The sequence below is a fragment of the Anas acuta genome, chromosome W (genome assembly GCF_963932015.1).
Source record: "Anas acuta chromosome W, bAnaAcu1.1, whole genome shotgun sequence".
Taxonomy (NCBI): Eukaryota; Metazoa; Chordata; class Aves; order Anseriformes; family Anatidae; genus Anas; species Anas acuta.
Window position 1 is genome coordinate 23,457,754 of NC_089016.1, and position 13,955 is coordinate 23,471,708.

The window sequence follows — 13,955 nt, forward strand, 5'->3', positions numbered from 1 at the left end:
CATAGATGGTTACTGGGATTAATCAAAGAGGGATTGAGGATTCTGTTTGTTGTGGTAATCATCATTGCATGTTGTATTGTAATAAATGTGGTTAAAAGGTTACATGCAAAACTGTTACATCGGTCTTGGTTTGCTCAAAAAGAAAAAGGGGGAATTGTTGAAGAATTTTTTAAAAAAGCAAGGAGGCTATGGCTTGCTGCAGCTGAGCAAACCAAGCTACCAGGACAACTATGAGAAGTTCCCATGACAGTGTTCCCACATCGCCTGATTGAGGAATTTAAAAAATATTGTTGCCAGCAGCTGGCTTCAAGGACAAGGTTTACATGACTGCTAATCACAAGGGGGTTGTTTTCTTGCAGGCGGGGTTGTTTTCGTGCAGTTGTTTGTCTGAGTGCTTTTGAGCAATAATCTTGTGTGAGACACTATTCGCCCGTGTTAAATTTGCTATAAAAGTCAGGCTATTTGGGTAATAAAGGGAGAGCATGATCTGACCATACTGGTGTCTGTCGTGTTTTCGGCCGTTCTTCCTGCAACACCCTGGAACCCCCAAAAATTCAACAGACTCACCATCCAAGTCATGCAAGCGTCCTTTGTCTTGGTGGCAATCAGGATACTGTCCACATATTTTAACAGCTTCCCTTCCCCAAGTGGGGCTTCCCAGGATTCCTTTGCAAGTTGATTACCAAATATGGTAGGGCTGCTTTTGAACCCCTGTGGTAATACCGTCCTTGTGAGCTAGGTTTTACGCCTGCTTTTAGGGCTTTGCCATTCAAATGCAAATATTTTCTGTCTGCCTTTATGGAGAGGGAGGCAAAAGAAGGCATCCTTCGGGTCTAAAACAGTAAACCAGGTTAGATCAGGTGTCAATATAGTCAGCAAGGTGTATGGATTTGAGTAAATGTCTTCAGTTATTTTATTTATAGCCCGGAGGTCCTGGACCACCTCGTGTAACACATCAGATTTATGGACAGGTAATATGGGAGTATTAAAATTGGACTCACATTCTCTTAGCAACCCCCGATGTAAAAATTTTTCTGTTAACGGTCGAATTCCTTCCCTATCTTCCGTCCTCAAGGGATAGTGTTTGATTCTTATCGGCTGTCGTCCTTCCTAAAGTTTGACCTCAACAGGTAGAGCATTTTAATAAATATTAGTTGCTGTATGTATTATTAGCACTTTTAATAAATATTATTTATTAGTTTATTATAATAAATATTATTATTAGTTGCTGTATGTATTATTAAACAATCACAGAATCACAGAATTGTCTAGGTTGGAAGAGACCTCAAGGTCATTGAGTCCAACCTCTGACCTAACACTAACAAGTCCTCCACTAAACCATATCACTAAGTTCAACATCTAAACGTCTTTTAAAGACCTCCAGGGATGGTGACTCCACCATTTCCCTGGGCAGCCCATTCCAATGCCTCACAACCCTCTCAGTAAAGAAGTTCTTCCTAATATCCAACCTAAAACACCCCTGGCACAACTTTAGCCCTTTAGCACTTTAATAAGTATTAGTTGCTGTATGTATGTAAATGAGGCAGGACGAATTGAGACTGATCTCAAAAATATTTGGGAAAAGACCAAGATCTTACATAAGGTAGTTCAAGATGACATTTCCTGGGGTTTTCGAGAATTGTGGAACAAACTGACCTCTTGGTTACCCAACTTTTCTTGGCTTAAGCAATTGTATGATAATGACCCCAAAGATAAGGGAGTAAAAGACTGTATGCATAGATATTGGAATCAGCAAGAATTGGCTTGACTACTGAAGTCTGTCAAAAACAGGAAAGGCCAGAAGATTAGCAGCGAGGAAGACTTTTGGCCTTCAACAAAATAACACAAGAGTATGCCAGAGGACAGACCACCCAAGGACTCCAGTACACATAAGAATAGAGATGGAACCTATGTTAATGATTCTTCTGATAGCTGATGAATATGCAAGAGACTTATGGGAAATGAAATGAATATGCATTTGTCCCACTAATATAAGCACACTGCCAGTAACCGTTGGTGCGCAAGTTAGGTGGCGCTATCTCCCTTGCATCCAGCATGTGTGCGCAGCAACAAATAAACATACCAGCTTTATAACTATTCCGAGGTTATAGAGTCTGATTTCCACAAATCAATATGACACGTTGTTCCAATACCTGTCTGACAATGATATACAAATTAGGTCCTATCCATGTCCTACTTAAAAACTGTTATAAAATTTCAGCTCTCTAGCATGTTTTATTATGTTCTCCAATTACTACACAATATAATACGGTATCGCGATTCTCCCATCATTTATTTGTGCTAAACCTGTAGGTAACATTTTCCATTTCCATCTTCAATTAATTGCTTATCGATCTTAGAATATTCTACTTCATTTTCTAAGGCTTTTGTTAATGCCTGGTTTTCTGTTCCTGGTACTAGTGCCAAAACTTGACTCTCAGATGCCCGTTCTGCTGCCCCTTTGGCTTCTGCATCAGTCAATCTATTTCCTTCTTCCAATATCAGTTTCCCCTGTTTGATGTCCTTTAGTGTCAACTTTAATAGGCAGATATACTGCTCAGAGTAATTTTGGTATCTCTTCTGCATGTTTAATTGAGGAAGATAAAAGTCCTCTCTCCTTCCTAATTGGTGTGTGCACGCACCACACCAAAGGCATATTTCAAATCTGTCCAAATGTTAATTCTTTTCCCTTTTGCCAGCTCAAGAGCTCTTATCAAGGCGATGATTTCTGCCTTTTGAGCTGATGTTTGTTACCGCATACCCTGTGAGGCGAAATCCCTCGCAGACAAAGGGATTGTCCCTCCAATTTCTGTGATTTCTTTCTGCTATCAGGGGACGATTGCTCTAGAAAGAGGCTAGCCTATTTCCTCTATTTGTCTTCTGAAGCCAGGTCCAAATTGGTATATTTTTTTTCATTACATTTCATAGTTGGTCCAAAAATTCCATAGGGGGTTCTTTTGGACTTTATTGGATAATATACAGGTTTGAACGATTTATAGCTTTTGGAACCGGTTATCAATTCCCAATTTAATCAGATTTTGGTATTTACATAACCGTTCATAATTTCCAGGGTGATTAGGGTCTCAGTGGGGGGCGGTCAGAGGAATGCAATCGTCTACAGAGCAGTCCCAATGGCAATCCTGAGCAGTCCCAATGGCAATCTGAGCTTGCACATGAACTCAGGCTGTTTTAAGAATTAGCTGGTTTTCTGATTCCATCATCTCCCCCATCATTAGATTAATGTCTCCCCGGTCTGGATCCTGTTTTTTTTTTTTCTCCACCATAGGTTACAATACTTAATTAAGGTCTTACGATTAACATTTCCTCCAGGTGGCCCACCAATGTCCTTCCAATGGGCCAAGATACTACCCAGAGGGGTCTTTTCATCAATAGTACTCAAAATTCTTCCCATTATGATGTCTTTTCTCAATCTCTTACACTTCGCCCATCTCCAGCCGTATTCCTCGCGGAATAGCAGAACCGCGGATCAGGACTATGCACTCGCTTCGCAGCAATGCTGCATCTCACACAGCACAATCACAATCACACAAAGAGGCCCCTTACACCTTTCACTCAAGCAACACAAAACAGCAATCACTACTACAAATAGTATCACTTATTACAACAGATTTCCCAGTATAAATCGTGATCCGTTAAACGCTTTCCATTATTCAGTGTCAAGAACACATCCAGAGTCAAAGTGCCAGAATGAATCCAAAACGAAAGCAAAGTACTGACTAGATCATATGGACTCCCAGTGACTAGTAGTATGGGACCAAAAGTAGACCGTTTTCTACACTTTACAAGTACCTTCCAAAACAACAGTATAGCAACCAAACCAAATTCCAAAAAGAATACCTTTGCAAAAGATGGTTCTTGTCTGTCCCCACAGTGAGCCAGCTGAGGTGAGGCCCCTCAGTCTCCTGGGGCGTGCCCAGAGAGTCCCACGTCTCAGCAGCTCCCACAGCTGAACAGAGGGTCCCATCTGGGTCGCCAAATTGACGCAGTAAAAACTCAATAACCAAAGTTATTAAGCAGGTATTCTTATGGCACCGTGTGTGGGAGGGATCACTCCGCCTAACACACACACTAAGGGTTACTGGCAGTGTGCTTATATTAGTGAGATATATCCATATTCATTTCATTTCCCGTAAGTCTCTTGCATATTCATCAGGTCATTAACATCATTAACATCATTAGAATCATTAACATCGAGGCGATTTGCTCCAGGGCAGACACGTTCTGCAGCGGAGCGGGGGATCGAGGCGGGGAGGGCTTTTTTTCCAGCATCGAGGCCACTCAAGGCAGACGAGGGAGCCGCCAGGACCCAGCAGCCCTCGCAAGGGAGGATGATGAGGCATAGGAGGAGCCAGAAGCTCCCCCTCCCCGGCTGTACAAAGGCAGTCCCTACGGAGCACAAGCAACCAGGGCGTGGCACATAAAGATGGGCAGTCAGGGTGTGGCACGGCAGTTCGCGAGGGCAGGGCGCGCTCAGACAGGGCAGAGTATCCCTCCCCACTCAGGAGAATAGCTCATCTACCAGATGTCTACCTATAGCTAAATCACCATGGTCTGCACTAGGCAGAAAGCTCTTTCTAGAAATTCTGTGGCCACCCAGATGGAGTGCCCGATCAAAAATGCAGCAGTTCAGGTCTCTGGACGCAGGGAATGCCTGAGCCTGTTGCTGCCATCTGAGGGTGGCAGAGACACCGTGTGTGTGAGGTGTGAGCAGGTGGATGACCTGGTCAGCCTGGTGGCAGAGCTCAAGGAGGAGGTGGAGAGGTTAAGGGCTATCAGGGAGCGTGAGAAGGAGAGCAACTGGTGGAGCAACTCCTTGTCAGGCCTGAGAGAAAGGCACTGGGGTGAGACAACCCAAATAGTGGTGGACCCCCTGCCCGGTCGCTGTTGGGCAGAGGGACCTAGGCGATGAGGAGGAAGGAAAATAGGTCCCTGCTTGGCATCTCAGGCGACTCCCCTCACTACCAGCCTCGCCTTCCCAGGTGCCCTTACACAACAGGTTTGAGGCCTTGGAGCTTGAGGGACTGGTGGGTGAGGATGTAGTCGAAAGTTCACCCAGGAGGTTGCCTAGGGCGAGGAAGTCGACTCCACGCCTCAAGACTGCCTCCACTAAGAAAGAAAGAAGGGTAATCGTTGTAGGCGACATTGTCAGAAATGTAGGGACATTGCCAGAAACCTTCCCAACCTAGTTTGCTCCTCTGATTACTATCCTCTATTCATAGTCCAGGATGGCAGTGATGAAATTTCTGAGAGAAGCCTGAAGGATATCAAATGTGACTTCAGGGGACTGGGGTGGTTATTAGATGGAGTGGGAGTACAGGTGGTGTTTTCCTCCATCCCTACAGTGGCAGGGAGGGGTACAGAGAGGACACAGAAAGCCCACCTGATAAACATGTGGCTCAGAGGCTGCTGCAAACAAAAATTTTGTGTTTTTTTGATCATGGGATGCTTTATTCAGCACCCGGCCTGATAGCTGCAGACTGGTCCCACCAATCTCTAAGGGGAAAACAGATACTAGGCCAGGAGCAGGCAAGGCTCATTGAGAGGGCTTTAAACTAGGTAAGAAGGGGGATGGGGATGCAATAAGGCTCCTTAGAGATGAGCCGTCGGAAAACACTGTCAGGGCCGGGAAGAGGGAAATGGCCCAACTGAAGTGCATCTAGACTAATGCACGCAGCATGGGCAACAAACAAGAGGAGCTGGAAGCCATCGTGCAGCAGGCAGACTATGACTTGGTTGCCATCACAGAAACGTGGTGGGACCACTCCCATGACTGGAATGCTGCAATGACTGGCTATAGGCTCTTCAGAAGGGACAGGCAGCACAGAAGGGGTAGTGTTGTGGCACTCTATATTAGAAAGTGTTTTGATGTTGTGGAACTCAAGGCTGGGAATGACAAGGTTTAGTCCCTATTGGTTAGGATCAGCGGGAAAGCCAACAAGGCAAGCATCCTGGTGGGAGTCTGTTATAGACTGCCAAACCAGGATGAGGAGACTGATGAGGAGTTCTACAGGCAGCTGACAAAAGTTGCAAAATCATCAGTGCTTGTTCTCGTGGGGGACTTCAACTTCCCAGACATATCCTGGAAGCACAACACAGTCCAGAGAAAGCAGTCTAGGAGGTTTCTGGAGAGTGTGGAAGATAGCTTCCTGATGCAGCTGGTTAGTGAGCCTACCAGGGGAGGTGCCCCGCTAGACCTTCTCTTCACAAACAGAGAAGGACTGGTGGGAGATGTGTTGGTTGGGAACTGTCTTGGGCAGAGTGACCACGAAATGGTAGAGTTCGCTATTCTTGGCGAAGTCAGGAGGGAGATCAGTAAACCTGCTATCTTGGACATCCAGAGGGCAGACTTTGAGCTGTTCAGGACACTGAACAGAGTCCCTTGGGAGGCAGTTCTGAAGGGCAGAGGGGTCCAGGAAGGCTGGGCACTCTTCAAGAAGGAAATCTTAATGGCTCAGGAGCAGTCTGTCCCCACATGCCCAAAGACGAGCTGGCGCAGAAGACCGGCCTGGCTAAACAGAGAATTGTGGCTTGAGATTAGGAGAAAAAAGAGGGTTTATAATCTTAGGAAAAGAGGGTGGGGCACTCAGGAGGACTATAAGGATGTTGCGAGGCTGTGCAGGGACAAAATTAGAAAGGCCAAGGCTCATCTAGAGCTCAATCTGGCTACTGCCGTTAAAGACAACAAAAAATGTTTTTACAAATACATCAATGCAAAATGGAGGACTAAGGAGAATCTCTATCCTTTACTGGATGCAGGGGGGAACTTAGTTACAAAAGATGAGGAAAAGGCTGAGGTGCTTAATGCCTTCTTTGCCTCAGTCTTTAGCGGCAAGACCAATTGTTCTCTGGGTACCCAGTCCCCTCAGCTGGTGGAAGGGGATGGGGAGCAGAATGTGGCCCTCACTATCCATGAGGAAATCGTTGGTGACCTGCTACGGCACTTGGATGTACGCAAGTCGATGGGGCCAGATGGGATCCACCCGAGGATACTGAGAGAACTGGCAGAGGAGCTGGCCAAGCCGCTTACCATCATTTATCAACAGTCCTGGCTATCGGGGGAGGTCCCAGTTGACTGGCGGCTAGCAGACATGACTCCCATCTACAAGAAGGGCCAGAGGGTGGACCTGGGAAGCTATATGCCTGTCAGTCTGACTTCGGTGCCAGGGAAGCTCATGGAGCAGATTATCTTGAGAGTCATCACGCGGCACTTGCAGGGCAAGCAGGCGATCAGGCCCAGTCAGCATGGGTTTATGAAAGGCAGGTCCTGCTTGACGAGCCTGATCTCCTTCTATGACAAAGTGATGAGCTTGGTGGATGAGGGAAAGGCTGTGGATATGGTCTACCTTGACTTCAGCAAGGCTTTTGACACCGTTTCCCACAGAATTCTCCTCAAGAAACTGGCTGCTCGTGGCTTGGACTGGCGTACACTTCGTTGGGTTAGAAACTGGCTGGATAGCCGGGCCCAAAGAGTCATGGTAACTGGAGTCAAATCCAGTTGGAGGCCGGTTACTAGTGGCATTCCCCAGGGCTCGGTGCTGGGGCCGGTCCTCTTTAATATCTTCATCGATGATCTGGATGAGGGCATTGAGTGTACCCTCAGTAAGTTCGCAGATGACACCAAGTTAGGTGCGTGTGTCGATCTGCTCGAGGGTAGGAAGGCTCTGCAGGAGGATCTGGATAGGCTGGACCAATGGGCTGAGGTCAACTGCATGAAGTTCAACAAGGCCAAGTGCCGGGTCCTGCACCTGGGGAGCAATAACCCCAAGCAGAGCTACAGGCTGGGAGAGGAATGGTTGGAAAGCTGCCAGGCGGAGAAGGACCTGGGAGTATTGGTTGATAGTCGGCTGAATATGAGCCAGCAGTGTGCTCAGATGGCCAAGAAGGCCAACGGCATCCTGGCTTGTATAAGAAGCAGTGTGGCCAGCAGGGCTAGGGAAGTGATCGTCCCCCTGTACTCGGTTCTGGTGAGGCCGCACCTCGAGTACTGTGTTCAGTTTTGGGCCCCTCGCTACAAGAAGGACATGGAGGTGCTTGAGCGAGTCCACAGAAGGGCGACGAAGCTGGTGAGGGGTCTGGAGAACAAGTCCTACGAGGAGAGGCTGAGGGAGCTGGGCTTGTTCAGCCTGGAGAAGAGGAGGCTCAGGGGCAACCTTATTGCTCTCTATAGCTACTTTAAAGGAGGCTGTAGCCAGGTTACCAGGACAGTCTTTGTTCCTAAGGACATATGATTCTCCATAATGCACAACTGCTTACCAGAGAGAGGCAGTTGTGTGCACAGCTCCGCTTCTCTCAGCTTGAGCTTCTTTCCAGCTCTGGTGCGCCTGTTTCCAGTGACTTTCAGTACGAGCTTCTTTGAGCAGTTTGCTGAGTCTGGCCGAACCTATCTTCATGAGGCGATCAATGTGCCTGTTCCCGTCCTGGTCTCCGTTCTGCTAGCCTGTTTCTTTTCATTCCTTCTTTCTGCTTCTTTATTGATGACATAACTTCATCAGATCATGTTGCCTTTTTTTTATCTTGAGGGCAGGCTCCCCTCTTATACCCTTCTCCCCACAGCAGTTCTTTTCAAAACAACTTTTCATTGGTCAAACAACTTTGCAAATAACAACAACAGCAAACACCCAGCAACTTCCATGCCTTAAGGGCTGGAGAACAAGAAACCCAAGACTGCATGGAGTCTCCTGAATCACCCTTCTTTGTTCCCTCTAAACTCTTTTACATTCCTGATGGCCTCATCATTAAGAGTCTGATGTTATCATAAACCACAGGGCTTTCCAACCCCCATGGCCACACTCCCAAATCTCCCCCCTCTATATTAATATCAACCATTTTCTCGACACAAATTACCGCTCCATATATAACATTCTCTTTATTAACAATCAGACAGTTTATGATCCTGAAACATGGGACCAAATTGAGGTCAAGGTGTGGGACTCTGCAACTAAAAATGGCAAGGTTGCAGTGGGATTGCTCGTCACCTGGCGAGCAGTCTCTGAGGCCTTAAAGAGCCATGTGGGACCACAATCAGAAACGTGGTTTGCCAGACAATGAGGGAACTGCGGGCTCATCCACTGATCCGACTGCTATGCCATGGGCCCCTCTGCTGCTACAGCCATCGAAGGCTTTTGCTGTTCCGCCCCCTGCTGACCTGGACGTGCCTTTTGACCCAGGCCCTATTGGCCTTTAAAAGGAGATGGATATGTTTTTCTTCAATCCGAGAAGAGGATACATAAGGCCCAAAGGCCGAGTTGCTTGACAACTTAAAGTGAGACATATTGTTCCCACGACTAGCCCTGAAATTATCCGGTATTTGTAATCAAGAAAAGGAATGGAAAATGGAGACTGTTAAATCATGGAAGATATGGGAGCACTTCAACCAGGATTCCCAACTCCAGCTGTGATAAATTGGTGGGGGTTTGTTCATTGTCTTTGAGGAACTTGGAGAATCTGCTGAGGAGATAAGGTTGTACAATTTAATGGCCTTGATAAAGGGGGAGGATTAAGCAAGCAGATACCAGGAGGGGGTGTTGGGTAAACATCCTTGAGTGAAACCAGAGTCTGTGAAATTCCTTACCACAAGACATCCTTTTTGCCACTTCACTTCCCCCACCTGAACACGAAGCAGAGGAACAACGACCCCCCTCTCAACAATAGACTGCGCAGCCTCAGCCAGTTCAACAAGTCCTGATAAGCCGGAATTCGACTGCTATAAAACAGCAACCCTGGAAAGGGAAGTTGCGTGCTGTGGTGGAGCGGAGACTCCCCAGCCGCCCAGCGCTGTTTTGCTTGTGTCTGCTTACTTGATTAATAAAATAATTTCAATAGACCAGAAAATTGTGTGGTCTAACTTATAACACCAACTATGCTCCCCCAGACATGGACATTAATAGTAATAGACTTAAAGGATTGTTTGTTCTGATTGTACATATGTATAGGCGTACATATGCATGGGCGTACTTGGGTTTAGTATGTAAAAGCAATGTTCTGTATATTTAGAATGTTCAATTTTAGTGTGTGCTTGTTGGTAGAGCATAGACTCCCTGTGCACCCAGCGCTGTTTACTTGCCTTTTATAAATATTCCTTTTATAAATATTACTAAATTCAGATTGAGTTGAAACTTCATTTATAACAGTATGAATATTTTAATTATTTCTTGGAAATCCGATGAAGATGTATGTTTTGATTGTATATAACCCCTGTAGCTTGGAGAATTTGGCACGCACACTAGGTGGAGTGATCCGCTGTGCGTCCAGTGCCACAATTAAAGAATACCTGCTTTCTAAAACTCCAAATTGAGTCTTAGAAAATTTCTTTGACTGACTTTTAAGGTAATATATGGGAGTGTTACATATAAAAGATATGTTCTTTATGATCACAACACAAGAGAAAGACAAAACAAAGTTTACATGTACTTGACATACATTTAATCACCTACCTCAAGGTTTTAGACAGCCCCACAATTGTTCATGCCATGTTAGCTAAAGAACAAGAATCAATCATCCTCCCACCTGAAATAACAGTTTTACAATATACAGATGATATTCTAATTGGAGACCCAAATGAGGAAATGATTCACCAAAGTATGAATGCTATTGTCCAACACTTACAGAAAGTAAATCTTAGCATTCCTGACTAAAAATGGCAAAGACCAAGTCAAGAGGTTACATTTTTAGGTATACGATGGAAAGGAGGTACCAGAATTTACATTAGCAGAGATGCGAAGTATTCTAGCATCTTCTGACAAAAAAAAAAAAAAAAGCAAGTTTTGTTAGAAACTTCAGGTTTTTGGAGGTCACCACACATTCCTAGAGTCAGTACTCTAGTGAGGCCTCTATGATTTGCTAAAGAAAAAAAAATCAGACTGGAACAAGGAAGAAAAATATTGTTAATACTGCTTTATCATGAAAAAAAATGCTTTAAAAGATATAATTTTTACTTATGAATCTATGTGACTCCTTGTCATGGTTTGGACTGGGATAGAGTCTGGATGGACTGTTCTGGGTCTGTCCCCTCCCAGCTCTTACTGCACCCCCAGCCTGCCCGTTGGCAGGACAGAGTGAGAAGCTGAAATGTCCTTGGCTTGATGTAAGCACTGCTCTGCAACAATTAAAACATCAGCATGTTATCAGCACTCTTCTCATCCTAAGCCAAAACATAGCATTCTACCAGCTACTAGGAAGAAAATTAACTCTGTCCTAACTGAAACCAGGACAGATAGCATTGATATCTGCTCTGTATTCTGTATTTTTGTGGTGTGAGTGAAAGGCCTCTGAGTGAGACTGTGCTGTGAGATTGTGTGGTTGTGTGACATTTGCAATAAGGGTATGACCAAAGGGGTAATAAAATGGGAAATAGCCAGGGAAACCTTTTGGGAAAGACCCCCCCTAGGCTGTGTGCTTGTTCATTGGAGAGATATTGTTGGGACTGGGGGTACTGAGAGCAAAAGTACTCTCATCAAGTACTTTAATCAATGGTGGCCCCTATATAAGCTAGAGGATGAAGCTAAATGGCCCCTTAATGGGAAAAAGGATCAGAAGAGGGGTGAGACAGTTGCACATGTAAAAAAGGACTGAGGGGGACCGGGGGAATCTACCCCAGCGGATCCACTGGTTATAAAGTTAAAGCTGAGGAAAGAGACTAAAGAAGTAAAGCTCCTAGTGGATACAGGAGCAACATATTCAGTTTTGAATAAGGCATTAGTCCCAGTGGGAAATGGCTATGTGGTAGTAAAAGGGGCAACTGGCCAATCTGAAATGGCCTATTTCTGTAAACCATTGAAATACAAATATGGGAAACAATGGGGTATTCACAAATTTTTATACATGCCTAATTCCCCAGAGTCACTCCTGGGAAGAGATTTATTGGAAAAATTACAAGCAACTATTTCATTTAAAAATGGGGACGTTAGTCTGGAGGTAAATGATCAGAGATATGTAGAGGCATTAAGTCTAATGTTAGCAATGACCGAGGTAGGAGAAGAAGTTAATGAGGAATTCTGAGTCAGGTATTCCCCTGAGTTTGGGCTTCCAACATACAAGGGAAGGCTAAAAATGCACCTCCAATACAAATTAAGCTTAAGGAAGGGAAGCAGACAGTCAGAATTAAACAATACCCCCTAAAAATGGAAGATAGAGAAGGGATCAGCCCGATAATTGAGAACCTTTTGCATTTAGGGCTGCTAAAAGAGTGTCAATCGGACTTTAACATTCCCATTTTGCCTATTCTGAAACCCGATGGATCATATAGAGTTGTACAGGATCTACGAGCTGTGAACAAAATAACTGAGGCTCTTTATTCTTTAGTAGCAAATCCATATACTTTATTAACATGCTTAACACCAGAACTAACTTGGTTTACAGTTTTAAACCTGAAGTATGCCTTCTTTTCCCTCCCTCTCCATAAAGCCAGCCAGATTTTTTTTGCATTTGAATGGGAAAGCCCTAAAAGCCGGCACAAAATGCAGCTCACATGGACAAGGCTGCCCCAAGGCTTTAAGAACTCACCCACCCTATTTGGAGAAAAACTTGCAAAGGATTTGGAAGTATGGGAAACTCCACCCGGCAAAGGGAGGTTGCTGCAATACGTAGATGACATCCTAATAGCCACCCAGACAAAAGAAGCTTGTACGGCCTGGATGGTAAGCCTCCTAAACTTTCTGGGACTCCAGGGGTACTGGGTCTCAAAGAAGAAGACTCAGGTGGTAAAGCAAAAAGTGATCTACCTGGGTTATGAGGTTAGTGCGGGGCAGCGGACTTTGGGGCAGGACCACAAAGAAGCGATATGTCAAACCCTGAAACCTGAGACAATAAAAGAACTGTGAACTTTTCTGGGAATGACAGGGTGGTGCAGGTTGTGGATTTATAATTATGGCCTGCTCATGAAACCACTGTATGTGCTCATCACCAATGGAAACAGGGACCTCCAGTGGACAAAGGAGGCCACACAAGCCTTTGATCAACTAAAGAAGGCTCTCATGTCAGCTCCAGCTCTGGGACTCCCAGACGTGAGTAAACCATTCTTCCTCTTTTCTCATGAAAAACAGGAGATTGCTCTAGGAATATTAGCACAAGACTGGGCCCATATCGCAGCACAGTTGCTTATTTTTCTAAACAATTGGATGCCACGGCCAAGGGATGGCTGGAATGCCTCAGAGACGTTGCAGCAGTGGTACTAAACATCCAGGAGGCGCACAAGTTTACCTTGGACCAGAAAATAACTGTGCTAGTATCTCACACAGTATCTGTGGTGTTAGAAGTGAAAGGTGGCCACTGGCTTTCCCCACAAAGATTTTTGAAATACCAGGCTATCATGGTGGAACAAGATGATGTAGAAATAGTGGTAACTAACATTGTCAATCCAGCCTCTTTCCTCAGCGGAAACCAAGGAGAACCAGTACAGCACAACTGCCTGGAGACCATTGAAGCTACCTACTCCAGCTGTCCAGATCTGAAGGATATCCCTTTGAACGATGTAGAAACATGGTTCACTGATGGGAGCAGCTACGTTATTAATAGGAAACAACATGCTGTATATGCAGTTACCAGTTCCAAAAAGGTAATAGAATCTGGACCTTTGCCAACAAATACCTTGGCACAGAAGGCCGACATAATAACTCTGACTCGTGCCTTAGAAATAACAGAAGGAAAGAAAGTAAATATCTACACGGACTTGAGATACAAATTTGGGGTTATGCACGCACATGGGGCCATCTGGAAAGAAAGAGGATTGTTGAACTTGCAAGGAAAGAATATTAAACATGCAAAAGAAATTGTGCGGCTATTGGAAGCAGTTCAGCTGCCTGAAAAAGTAGCAATTATGCATATTAGAGCACACCAGAAGATGAGCTCAGAAGTGGAAGAAGGAAATGATCTGGTGGACAGAGAGGCAAAAGAAGCAGCAAAAGGTGAGGTAGCAACTGAGGGAGCTCTGATCCCAG

At 45.2% G+C, this 13,955-nt stretch overlaps 1 long non-coding RNA gene across 1 annotated transcript in view; it reads left to right on the forward strand.

Moving 5' to 3' along the window:
* Positions 1 to 13,955, forward strand: part of LOC137847177 (uncharacterized) — a 69,778-nt gene that overhangs the window by 31,835 nt on the left and 23,988 nt on the right. The gene's annotated exons all lie outside the window — the stretch shown is intronic.